This window comes from Sceloporus occidentalis, unplaced genomic scaffold (genome assembly GCF_023333645.1).
Source record: "Sceloporus occidentalis isolate IW3139 unplaced genomic scaffold, rSceOcc1.0.p SCAF_101, whole genome shotgun sequence".
Lineage (NCBI taxonomy): Eukaryota > Metazoa > Chordata > Lepidosauria > Squamata > Phrynosomatidae > Sceloporus > Sceloporus occidentalis.
The window spans coordinates 1,540,870-1,554,170 of record NW_028317081.1 but is presented as its reverse complement, the minus strand read 5'-3'; the positions used below and the strand labels follow the sequence as shown (position 1 = coordinate 1,554,170).

At 42.9% G+C, this 13,301-nt stretch overlaps 1 pseudogene; it reads right to left on the bottom strand.

Moving 5' to 3' along the window:
- Window positions 1-10,606: 10,606 nt before the first annotated feature.
- On the bottom strand, window positions 10,607-11,671 carry LOC149283780 (E3 ubiquitin-protein ligase DCST1 pseudogene; annotated as a pseudogene).
- Between the last annotated feature and the right edge of the window lie 1,630 nt (window positions 11,672-13,301).

Here is a 13,301-nt window from a genome sequence, read left to right as displayed (position 1 = left end):
TAGACTCTCCCCTCCTCGATCCCACAGGACGAACTTGGCGTCTGAATGACTCCCTCCTCGCCGATGCTGTGGTGAGTGCGGACCTGGCCTCCGCTATCTCCCTTTACTTCGCTGAAAACCTAGTCAACGATACGCCCCGCCTCACGGTCTGGGAAGCACACAAAAGCGTGCTGCGTGGACTAATTATACGTCACTGTTCCCATAGAAAGAAAGCAGAAGGTAGGGAACTCGCCTCCCTCTGCGAACAGATCACGGTTACGGAGCAGGCCCACAAATCCAACGCATCCGGAGAGCTTCTATAGCGACTTACGCTGCTCAGGGGTCAACTGGCTGTCCTTTTAAATCGCAAACATCATAGGACATATCAGCGTTTTAGAGCCCTCTTCCATGAGCATGGTGATAAGCCTGGCAAATACCTCGCCAGGGCCCTTCGTCATGCGCGCCCCCTTACTTATATCCCTAGGGTTAGGTCCTCGGATGGCCGTCTACATTCCCTTCACTCCACCATAACTCAGTGCTTCCGTGACTACTTCACTGGTCTTTACAACCTACTCTCTAGCGGACATGCGTCTCCTTCAGGTGACGCGCGTCTTCGCGATTATCTCCCCAAATTAACTCCGGAGTTGGCGGCAGCGCTGGAATCCCCCATCTCTTTACCGGAATATACTCTTGCTATCAAGTCATCCCAGTCAGGGAAATGTCCGGCACTGGATGGATTCCCATTACGGTATTACTCACACTTCAGTGACCTGCTGGGCCCTCGGTTCGTAGAGGCTTTTAATTCCATCTTGGAGGGGGGCCAGATCGACCCCCACACTATGTTGGCGAGTATCTCCCTTATCCCTAAAGAGGGTAAGGACCCAGTCTGCTGCGGCAGTTACGGCCCAATTTCTCTCCTCAATGCTGATCTTAAACTCTTCGCTAAAATCTTAGCAAACCGGTTGAAACCTCTCCTGTCGTCCCTAGTGCATCCTGACCAGTCTGGCTTTATCCCGGGCCGCGAGGCTAGGGACAGGACCATCCACGCTCTCAACTTGCTCCACCTCGCGCGGTCCACCTCCACCCCATCGATTTTTCTTTCCACCAACGCCGAAAAGGCTTTTGATAGGGTGGACTGGTCGTACTTGCTGGCCACCCTCCAGCATTTGGGCTTTGGCGCAGGCTTTTTGACTTGGATACAGTCACTTTATAGAACCGCAGACAGTTTTTGTTTTTTGTATACAGTCACTTTATACTGCACCATCGGCAAGAATCCGCATCAATGGCCTCCTTTCCGATCCCTTCCCCATCCGCAACGGGACCCGACAAGGCTGCCCCCTCTCGCGGATGTTATTTGTCTTATCTCTCGGACCCCTTCTGCAAGCGATTACGCCTGAACCCAGACATCAGTGGACTACAGGTGGGACTGTCTCAGCATACGATCTTGGGGTACGCGGATGATCTCCTTTTCACATTGACACAACCACGCATCTCACTACCCTCGGTCTTGAAGGAATTTAGCGATTATAGCGCCCTCTCTAACTTCAAGATCAACATGACTAAGTCAGAGCTTATGGGCGTTAACTTACCGGACGGAGTCCGTTACTCCCTACGATCGGCTTTCCCCTTCGCATGGTACAACTCCATATCTGGGCGTGTGGCTGTCTCCAGATCATTCCCAGCTCTACGCCATTAACTTCCTGCCCCTCCTATCCGCTATACAGACCAACTTCCGAAGATGGTCCCGACTAACCGTTACCCGGCTGGGTAGAGTCAACTCTATTAAGATGAATGTGATGCCCAGACGCCTCTACTTGTTCCAGACCCTGCCTATACACGTCCCCCCCCCCACGATACCACACTGCCTGACTGGTTATGAAGCTTATCCTCATGTACCACGCTTCCTTCCATTCTCTGGTTCCGTACACTAAGGCTCTCTGGCCCTCTCTTCCTGTGGGTTACCGGTGCCGGGGAGTATGAATATGAGCACCTTGTTTTACAGCATGCTGTGTCCCCACAGCAGTGGGACATCTGTCACCATATGTCATGTTGCTGTGTAACACCTTATACTTACCGCACTGTGCTAACTCTGTGCTCATGTGGCTCTGTAACTGTATATCGTTGATGTAGTGCCTGTATGCCCGCATAGTGTGAACTGTACCTGTCCCCCCCCATTTTTTTATTTTCTGTACCCTCCCCTTGTTCCGCTTGACAAAAAATAGAGAAAACCTCAATAAACATTGATTTACCACAAAAATAAATAAATGAATAAATAAATAAATAAAAATTAGAATTAGCTCTATAAATGAATAGGTGTGTGAAGTACTATTTGGATATAATGAGAAAATGTGTATATAGTGTGTGTTATTAACTATATAGGGAATACAGCTGATAATTTTAGGAGGTTAAAGGGGGCTGGGGAAAAAGGAAGTGTAGGGGAAGAAATGTGTGTGACAACGAGTAAAAAGGAGGCTAAGATCACGTAATAGAAGAGCTTGCGGTGGGGTGTATAGGAGAAAAAAGGGAAACAAACAAGGGGTAGGAGTAATATGACCTGAATATATAAGATGTATATCATGTAAGAAATTACTGTTACTAACTCATAGTGGGTCTATATGCTGATGTGCGCTAGTAGTCAGGAGGAATCAAATAATGATATTGCGGGGTTGATCATTTAAAAAATAGACATAGGTTTACGAAATAACAGTACAGATAATATAGGTAAATGAAAACAGGGAACAGATATTCTGGTGTTTTACCCACATCCAAGAGAAGATTATTAATTTATGCATATAACGCTTGTTTAAACTTGGGCAGTAATAACGATATGGTGATACGTAAAATGCAGGATATTGGTTCAGTTTTGGGTAGCAGTATTTTTTGTTTTTAACAGAGGCCCAAAAGCAGTGGACGGGTAGAATACTAGTGTTGGTGCAGAAAGTATTTTAGAAATAATAATTCAGAAAGCCCCCAAACCATCAGAGTATTTTTAGTCTAGATACCATAGTGTCTTGTCAATATTAACGGTTTGGTCTGTCCTAGTCATCCCTGTCTCTGCCGTTTCTGGGATTGCTGGCCCACCTTCTACCTCATTTTTATAAATTTTTGAAAATTTTGTCAGCCTCTTCAAAATATTGATGTTTCCAGTCGGAACGGCTTCCGTGGTGCCATGAATGGTTATTATAAATGATCGGTGACAGGAGCATAATTTTGGTCTGTATTGTTGGTGTTGGTGCTAATGTTTAAAGAAGACATGGCAACTTAAAGTGTCCTAGATTTTCAAAGAAGTTTTATTAAACTTCGCTTCTGCACAATAAATGTGCTTTTAATTTCACCCAAAGTAGTTTCCACTTCCTCCAGAGCCTGTGTGAAAGATCACCGTTGTGTCCTTAAGTCATTATTACATAACCAAGAAACTTCTGCTCTCAATGTACGGCGTAAACAGCATTCTGGGTCCGTTCTGCTGATGGTGTTTATGAAAGCAGTGAATAAAAATCCATGTGTTTGGATAGGAATTAGTCTTGCACGCAGTTCCATGATATTCAAACACACTTTTCTACTTGGAAAAAAAACATTAATTGTGTTCTCTAGTATGTTAAGCAAGTAAACATTAGCATGTCATCGTGTTCCTTTCTCTGAAGCTTTAAAAACAACAGAAACCTTAAGACTCTGAGCTTTTATGGCAACAACCTATTGACGCCTGCTAAAAAAGTTAGGAGCCAGGATTTATTTATTAAACTAACAAAGTTTTATTTTCAACGACAAAAATTAATGATGTCCCAAGGGAATCCCTCCCACTCTCTTAAATATAGTTCCACTTTCCTCGAACTCCTATATATATATATATATATATATATATATATATTTTAATACTTTAATAGATTTTCGCTTTTCTTTTTTCCCTGCTCTCCTCCAACGTGAAGATCCTCTCCCAGTCACAAAGAACTCTTCTGTGAGCCCCGCCCCCTTGAGTGGCAAGTCTTCAAAGGGATGGGACAGCAGCACAGTGTGAGGTGGTAAGACCGCCCTGTGTGCACGCTGGCCGCTTTAATTTTATTAGGTGGCCGGCTTACATACAACGTGCTGCACAGTGAGAAGGGCCAAAAGGTCATTGGACGCCCCTGACCTGGGCGCCAGGACAAAATTCTCATTCACCATGGCGACCTGGGATTTGTCGAGCCCAGGGAGTCTTGGGATGCAGTGGTAAGTTTGGGGGCGTAGAATGGGATATCTAGGGAGCAGAGTGGCATATCAGGGAAGGGGGCTGAAGGAAATTAAAGTAAGGTGTATTATAAATTAAGGGGGGGGGCACATAAAAAGGCTATTGGTTTTCCAAGTTGCTATTTGTATATAACCTATGCTGACTAACCACATAATAGATACAAAAAATGTTAGAATACACGTATTCCTGTTCATTAGATAAGATACTGTTTCACCATTTCACTGTGTATTTTTTCTTTAGAAATTATTTTTTCTTATCTCACCAAACTTTTAGGGTGCGAGGTATAATCGGGCCAATACGGTGTGTGCGTGTGTAATTTGTGTATATATATATATATATATATATATACATATATATATATACACACACACATACATACATATATTTACACACACACACTTACTCTACACTACACACAGTAGCTCTAGAACTATACCACTGAATGGAGAGCTGCCTTGATGCTGCCTCTTTAACAGGCCTGGTACACTAGAACTGGGCATATACACCTGATCGCAACACAACACACCGATATCCAATACAGCTCCCTGGGCCAGCCAGTAGAGATTAGATGATTTCCCCAACTGGCCATGATGACCACTGCACAGAATAGTTAAGACAGTGGGGCAGCTACAAATTACAGTGTCTGAAGATGGGAAACCTGAGAGGTATGCAATAGGGATATTTAACAGTGGCACATAGAAAACTGAATCGCTGCAGTAAAACTCCAAAGGAAGCAAGACCATGGCGAAATAAATATTAAAAAACAAATATCGGTAGATAGACTAGTTACTTGAAACTAGCACTAGCACTTGAAAATATCTGCACAATCTATCATAAACCAATTCTCTGGTTTCTGTTGTTTCTACACACACTATTGGCAATTTCTGTTCTGAAACACCCTCATATCCGTTCTCAGCTAGAAAAGAAGGACTGTGGGGGAAGAAAGAAAGAGGGATCTAGGACTGGGACACATTGCTGGTAAGTTTTGTTCCTGGTCGTCCTACGGCAGCACAGTATGGGTTAAGTTCCGTTCCCAGGAACAAGGCAGAAGAGTCCAATTAGCATAATTAATGAGCAATCTATTTAAGGCCCCAAGAACAGACATACACTGAGTTCTTTTTTCTACTCAAGGTGAAGAGTCTACCTGGAAAGAACAACAGTGTTATCTATGAACTGATTAACCCTCTACAGGTGTGCAGTTTTTACCACCTATTTGGGTTATCTACGTTGCCCCATATGCTCCCTTTGGCGTGCAGTTCTACCGCCGGGAGTGATATTTAGGGGCGTTTATATTCCGGGAATGGACCCGTTTTCCTTATCCAGCCGCTGCTGGCAGACTCTATCCGGGTGTGCAGTTCTACCACCCAGAGTCTGAGCCATCAGGATAGCTCTCACCCAGCTTCCTGCACTCTAGAGGGGAGCAGCACAACATACCATTTGCAGCAGGTGTTGGACATCTTCCTACTCAGCAATCTACTCCCTGCAGTGTTATGCGGCTTGGTTGTGGAGCCGGGAGGTTTTAAAAATAAAGCTCCTACCTCTGCATTCAGCATCCCAGCACATCGCCGAGCAGCTGAGGTCTGAGCACATCGCAGTGAGTAATCCCTGCTCGGGTAATCAGAGCATCTTTTCCTGCAGGAATGTAATTCAACACAGACTGGCTGCATATGTGTTTCTATTACAGGCTATTATACTTTGTGTGTATATCTTGCTTCCCTGCAGGGGGGTCTGTCTCTGCAGTTTGCTCAGCATTTGTTTTCCTTACAAACCTATAAAAGCAGTAAAACATGGCCTTGAAACTGATCGTTCAGTTAAGGGTAAATCGGCCAAGGAAGGCTTGTACTATTTTCCAGTCTCAGATAATAAGTTTTTTCCTTCTCATCCGTTGGTCAATAAGTGGTTTAAAGCTGAGCCAGATAAAAGGCTCGATGTGGGCGATAGGTTTAAATCTTTGTATAAACTAGATCAGGAGACGACAGAAGCCTGGTACGCTCCTCCAAAGATTGACCTATCTGTGGCTAAACTGGCTAGAAAGTCAGTTTTTCCTTCAGAAGAATCTTCTATGCTGTCCAATCCCATGGACAAAAAAGCAGATGCTCTGGCGAAAAAATCATACTCAGCAGCTACTGCAGTAGCTAAAACTGCAATGGCAACATTACCTGTGACAAGATCATTGAGAATCTGGTTAAGCCAGCTGTCTAAGGATTTGCAAGATAATGTAGCCAGAGAGAAAATTCTTCAAAAAATTCCCATCATGAAGACTGCAGCTGAATTCATGTGTGATGCCCCTCTAGATATGTTACGCTTTTCTTCTAAGAACATGGCCGTCATCAACTCCATAAGAAGAACCTTATGGATAAAAAATTGGACGGGAGATATTTCTTAAAAAAATAATTTCTGTTCGTTGCCATTTTCTCCTGAATCGCTTTTTCGGCCAAAGCTTAAAGAAATTTTGAAAGAGCTGAACGAAGATAAGGGGGCACATTTTCCTCGTCCTCCTAGGAAGGATAACTACAATTTCAAACAAAGGTTCCGAGGTTCTCCTAAGATCAGAAGTAACCCTCAGAAATCAGCGGGGTTCAAGAACTTCAGACAAAAGGCATATAATCCTCAAGCTTCCACTTCAAAAAGGAAACCACCACGTCTTATTTATGACGCCAGATTACTACCTGTCCAGGTTGGGGGTCGATTAAAACTTTTTTTTTCAGGAATGGCACAGAACCACTCAAGACAGGTGGGTTCGCTCAATTATTCGGAACGGCTATTCGATCGAGCTGAAAGAAATGCCAAAAGACAAGTTTGTCCTGAACTATACAAACGATCCCCCAATTACTTCCATTAGTACAGGAATTCCTTCACAAGGGCGCCTTGGAGTGGGTCCCCCAGGATCAAACACACACGGGGGTTTTCTCAAGAATATTTACAGTCCCAAAACCAAATCAACGATGGAGATTGGTGATCGATCTTACATATCTGAACAAATGCATAGATGTGAAGCACTTCAAGATGGAGAATATAAGGTCTGTGTTTCCCATTCTCAGTCTAGGAGATTGGATGGCTATGTTAGATCTTACAGATGCGTATCTACATGTCCCAGTTGCCAAATCCGACAGGAAATATTTGAGAGTAGTCATTCAAGTCGATCAACGAATCTGGTTTCTCCAGTTCACGTGTCTTCCATTTGGGATTTCACGAAAATCATTATTGTACTGTCAGCAGCACTCCAATTGCAGGGGATATTCATCGTTCCCTATTTAGACGATTGGTGGATCAAAGCGGAATCAGATGCTCTGTTAACACAGCGTGTACAGACAACCAACCAATTCCTTCAAAGACACGGTTTTCTCATAAACTTCAAAAAATCACAACTCACCCCTACGCAGTCGATTCAATTCCTCGGGTTCATGATAAATTCCCGAAAGATGAATATTTCTCTCTCCTCGGACAGAATGACGAAACTCAAGAAAGAGGTCAACAACCTAATTCAATCTCCAAAGGTGTCCTTTCGTCAAGCCATGAGAACCCTGGGTTGCCTGTCCTCAACTATAGATGCAGTGCCCTGGGCGAAAGCCCATTTGAGACCTCTTGAAAATTGCATTCTGAACAAGTGGAACAGAGATCCTAAGTCATTGGATCATTTCCTCCATATACCGACCCAAGTCTGTCAAGATCTAAAGTGGTGGCTAGAACCAGGAAGTCTAGCAACAGGAAGATCACTACTACACGTAAAAAAGTGATAGTAACAACCGATGCTTCACAAACAGGTTGAGGTGCCCACGTCTATCAAAAATAGCTACAAGGTTCCTGGTCCTCAACAGAAAGATGGTTATCGTCAAACGTAAGAGAACTAAGAGCTGTCAGACTAGCTCTTTTCCAATTGAAATCTTGTCTGATGGGGAAAGAAGTGTTAGTGAGGTCAGAGAACCTCCCTACGGTATTTTATCTCAACAAGCAAGGAGGGACGAAGTCTCCACTGTTGATGAAAGAATGCAAGTTGATTTTCAACTGGGCGGAAGCCAATCTCCAGAGTCTCTCTGCTGTTCATATCAAAGGCACCTTAAACATAAAAGCAGACACCCTCAGCCGTCATGTCATACACCCAGCAGAGTGGTCACTGAACACCAAGATTTTTCAGCAGATAATAATGAAGTTCGGTCACACAGAAATAGACGTTTTTGCTTCCAGAGACAACAGGAAGCTGAACCTATTCTGTTCCCTCAACAAGGATCATTGTCCATTTCACCTCGATGGTCTGGCCATAAGTTAAGAGAAGAAATTTGTTTACGCATTTCCTCCACCAGCACTGATCCAAAGGACCTTGGAGAAGGTGAAAAGGGAGAAACCGAAAGCCATCTTAATTCTTCCTTATTGGCCAAGATGGGCATGGTTCACTTTGGCAACCCAGCTAGCCAACGACAATGTCTGGATTCTTCCCAAAATACCAGACCTCCTCAAACAAAGAGGAATGCTGCATCAAAATCTTCAGGCCCTAAACTTAGCGGCATGGAAAGTGTCTTAGAATCGCTTAGACCAGAAGGTCTTCCAGATAATGTGCTACTCACTCTGGATAATGCAAGTAGACCAAATACAAAAAAATCCTATAACAGAATCTGGGATATGTTTCGAGCTTCATATCCGGATAAAGAAGTCAATCTTCAGATGATTCTTCGTTTCCTGCAAGCCGGCCTTGAAAAAGGTTTAAAAGTTTCTACTTTGTGTTCAGTTTGCTGCAATTAACCATTTTCTGATGGGGAAATTCACAGGTCACCCGGTAATAAAGAAATTTCTCAAAGGTGTGAAGAATATTACACCTGCAGTATCTAGACCCATACCATCATGGGATTTACCTACAGTCCTCAAACATATTTCCCTACCTCCGTTTGAACCAATCCAGGATATTGACATAAAAGTTTTATCTTGGAAAACAGCATTTTTGGTCGCCATTACCTCCACCAGACGGATCCGTGAGATACAATCTCTCTCCTGTAAAGAACCATATCTGAGGGATGTGGGAACCGCTCTATGCTTGAGAACCCTACCTGATTTCATTCCCAAAATAAACAAACCAGATAATCTCAACCAAGAAATCATTCTTCCATCTCTGAAGAACCCTCTCCGTTGAACGTTAGGAGAGCAGTCTTATGTTATCTAGACAGGTCCCAAGCTTTTAGAAAATCTGAGAATCTCTTCCTTCAATTTGTTGGAAGAAACATGGGTCAAAAGGCCGCAAAAGCGACCATACCCAATTGGATTAAAAATGCTATAATCTTCTCATTTTCACAGGAAGGCATGGAGCCCCCGCAGGGTTTGAAAGCACACTCCACGAGAGCCACATCCGCTTCATGGGCCGAAGCATGCCAAGTGCCTTTGCAGGAGATCTGTAGAGCTGCAACATGGAAATCTCCATCTACTTTTGCTGAACACTACCGTTTGGATTTGTCTCAGAGCTCAGCCTTAGGCAAAAAAGTGCTCGAAAAGGAAAGAGATTACTAATGACCCTCCCTTTAAGTTCTGCTACTTAGATCCCATACTGTGCTGCCGTAGGACGACCAGGAACGTACGAAATTTTCCTTGCTTACGTCGGAAATTTCAGTTCCTGTAGTCTGTAGGCAGCACAGGGATCCCACCCAATAAATTTTTCTTTGCTGCATACGAACTCAGTGTATGTCTGTTCTTGGGGCCTTAAATAGATTGCTCATTAATTATGCTAATTGGACTCTTCTGCCTTGTTCCTGGGAACGGAACTTAACCCATACTGTGCTGCCTACGGACTACAGGAACTGAAATTTCCGAGGTAAGCAAGGAAAATTTCGTACGTTCTCCTCATATTGTATCTTTGTCTACATTTCTCTCCGAAACTCAGAACAGCAAAGACAATCTAATTGCAATACGCTGAGGTGACAACGTTTCATCCATAATTCGCTTCCTGCACTGGATGAGCTTGCAACCTTCTACTACTACCACCTCTTGTGTAATACTATCACCAGAAACACTAAACAAGATACCAATTATAATTCGTTTTATTTGTTATTGGTTTTTGTATTGCCACCAGGTGATCCCAGAATGTTTATTGCATATAGGCGGTAAACATATGCAGGTGGAATTCCTGGGATCATTCCAATTCATCCACATCACTCCCGCTGTCAGAGATGAAGTCTTCATGAGGTGTACATGCAAAACAGAAGCGCTTCATATCTCTCCAGCACTGCCTGCAGTATAATGTGCCACAGTCTGCTATCTCACACACATATGAGTCCTTGGTTTCACTAGAACTGCACACAATACAGCGTCTGTGAATGACGCGTCTGCCCGCTGCTTCAGGTGTTCGTTGTAAAGGAACAGAACGCGCCGCTTTTCTCTCCTTGGAAAGAAGAAGGCAGCAATTACTCTGCGGAGACGGCCAATTTACACCTGGACAAAGCAGAGCGACAGGAGTCCGACCACAGGAAGGCAAGACCACAGATAGCCCTCAACTGACATTCGAATCGGATTTACTAGACACATGGTGTTATTACTCAGATGCATGGTGGCAGAAGAAGTGTTGAGGTTACCAATAGTACGCCTTAACATCCTGGAAATAAAAGTATCGCCTCCAACCAGAATCTCCAGTTTGTGGTGACTGGAGAACACATACGAGATGTGCAAATGTTTCCGGATAATCTGGAATAGGTGATAAAGGATCCAGGCTGTAGTTAAGGATAAGATGAGGAAGGTGAGTATGGGAACACACTGGAAAAACTCCATCATTGTTGTCTTCATCCCAAGGTCCTGAACCGCTGGATTCCAGGGAAACATAAAGCCCTTGCGCTCTCCCTTCCGCAGGGGTAGAAGGTGTCTCTTATTCAGTTTCCTCCTGCGAGCATTAATCTGCCCAAAGTAGGTTGTTACACAGGGGTTATCAAACCTAATGTTGGCGTTGTACTGGTGGCAATACTTGTAGGTAGAGATAAAGCTGAAAATAAATGTGCAGGAAATGACAACATGGACAAAGGACCCAGCCTTCCTCATAGCTAATCTCTTCTGCGCTAATGTCTCTGTAACCTCCTCTGTGATCTCCTTTTTAGAAACGTTCATGCCAAGAAACATGCTTTGTTCTTGTTTAACTATTGCTATTTTGCTAGCAAAGCCATCGTCCATTCCATTCATAGTCGCATTGACCTTATCATAGATTGTTCCAAAATTGCCTTCCATAGGGATCTTCTTGCACCATGTATTTACAACATTCATGATATTGCACAAAAATGAGAATTGCATAAGACGGCACAAGAGATTGTTAAGGACAGGTAGGGGAATGGCCTTCATACAATTGTCATGTTTCTTGACAAACCACTCACAGCATTTCTCAATACCTTTTTCAATAACGTACTCACAGCGCAGCATAGACTTCAGGTTGAACTTCTGCAGAGTGTCAAGAGTCTTGTTTTCCCCTTTTATCTCCTTTTTCTTTCTGTTCCTCAAGCTTTTTATCATAGCCTTCAGAGCTCTGCACCTCTGTCTCCTTAAAAACAGATTTTATGCCGCTGGTGTCATTTTTAAGTTCTTTTGCCCATTTTACCAAGTCTTCAATTATCTTTCTAAAAGGGTTTATAATAACTTTCCAGGACAACTTTGTGTGGTTTATCTGGAGCTCCACCGTGCACCCAATGGATTTTGCAACATCCTCCATGTTATGCTGCAGGTTGTTGACAGGTCCATCAAAAATAGATTGCAGTACATACATCACCAGGTAAGCATGGCCTTCTTTGCCCAAAATATTTGGTGTCATCATGAGCGTGGCACAGCGAAAGTGAGAAGATGTTTTTGATAGCAAAGGTTCCTGATATCCCATACAGAAGGTTTACCTTATTTTCTTGATATAGATTCATTGGATACCAACAAGAATTAGATTCCAGTGGCAATCATACCCCCAGCTCCAGCACCAAGGAAGAACTTTGTCACTATCTAAGACAGAACATGGGCATGGCAAAGGCCAGGAACCGTTTGATAGTGGAATTCGGTCGCTTTTGCTTAAATAAGCGACTGCTCCCCCTCCTTATAAGTTTGCTTCCACTGTTCTGGGTCATCTCTCTTTCAAATTTCTATACTCAGATATGGGAGGTGCTGCAGTAGTCACGACTTCACACTCCAAACACTAACTGCAGACTGGAAGGGTCTACTGCACAGCTACTGTGACATCGGAAAGAGGCCCTCAGTGAACACACAATGGCGCATTAGCATATTTCTGCCAGTAAAATAAAGTGGTTTTAGTAACATCAAAAAATCTGAACATATGCTTTATCACCACTTTCGTGCTTAAAATGAGACCACTGCACAGCAACACTTCCTTCAAAGCGTGAGTAACAAACACTACGCTCACAACGCCACGGTTGAAACATGTATACAATCTACTACAATTTATCATAGCTTTGGTGCTTCCGATTACTTATAAGACCTTCTCGGCGAAAAAGTGAGTAATTTATTAAAACAGTACGATATATATATATATATATATATGTTAAATATACAATGTATAAAACATTTGGAATCTGTTAACAAGACAAGCAATCGAATTGAGGGGGCATGTGCTTGTGATAAATAGTCTCTTCATACTTGGACTTTTACATAACTTAAATACCAATTTCACTTAAATGCAAAAAGCAAAAAAAAAAGAGAAATGAGGAGGTTTGTGAGGGAAGCAATGATGGGAGAGGAAACACCAGCAAAGTGCTAAAACCTGATATCTATATGAACTCTGAGAACGGATATAAGCTTTAACACCTTCAAATCCATTTATAGTCAATAATCCTGTCGCTTAATCATGCTCAACATATTAAATTGATGATATTGCTATAAACATCTTATACACAATCAATGAATTGAATTTCTTATATAAATTATTAAAAGAAGTTAATGAAGATATTGTTACAGGACAGCATAAAGACCAAAGGAGAGGAAGAGACACAAGAGGAGAAGATAAGGGGGATGAGAAGTTAATTACACAAAAGAGAATAAGGAAAATTAAAGAATTTGCGGCCTGTAGTTACACTCAACGAATCTACTATAAAATTCATCAAGACAATCAGTTTAATAATGGCTCCAAAAAAGGATAAAGAAAAAGATA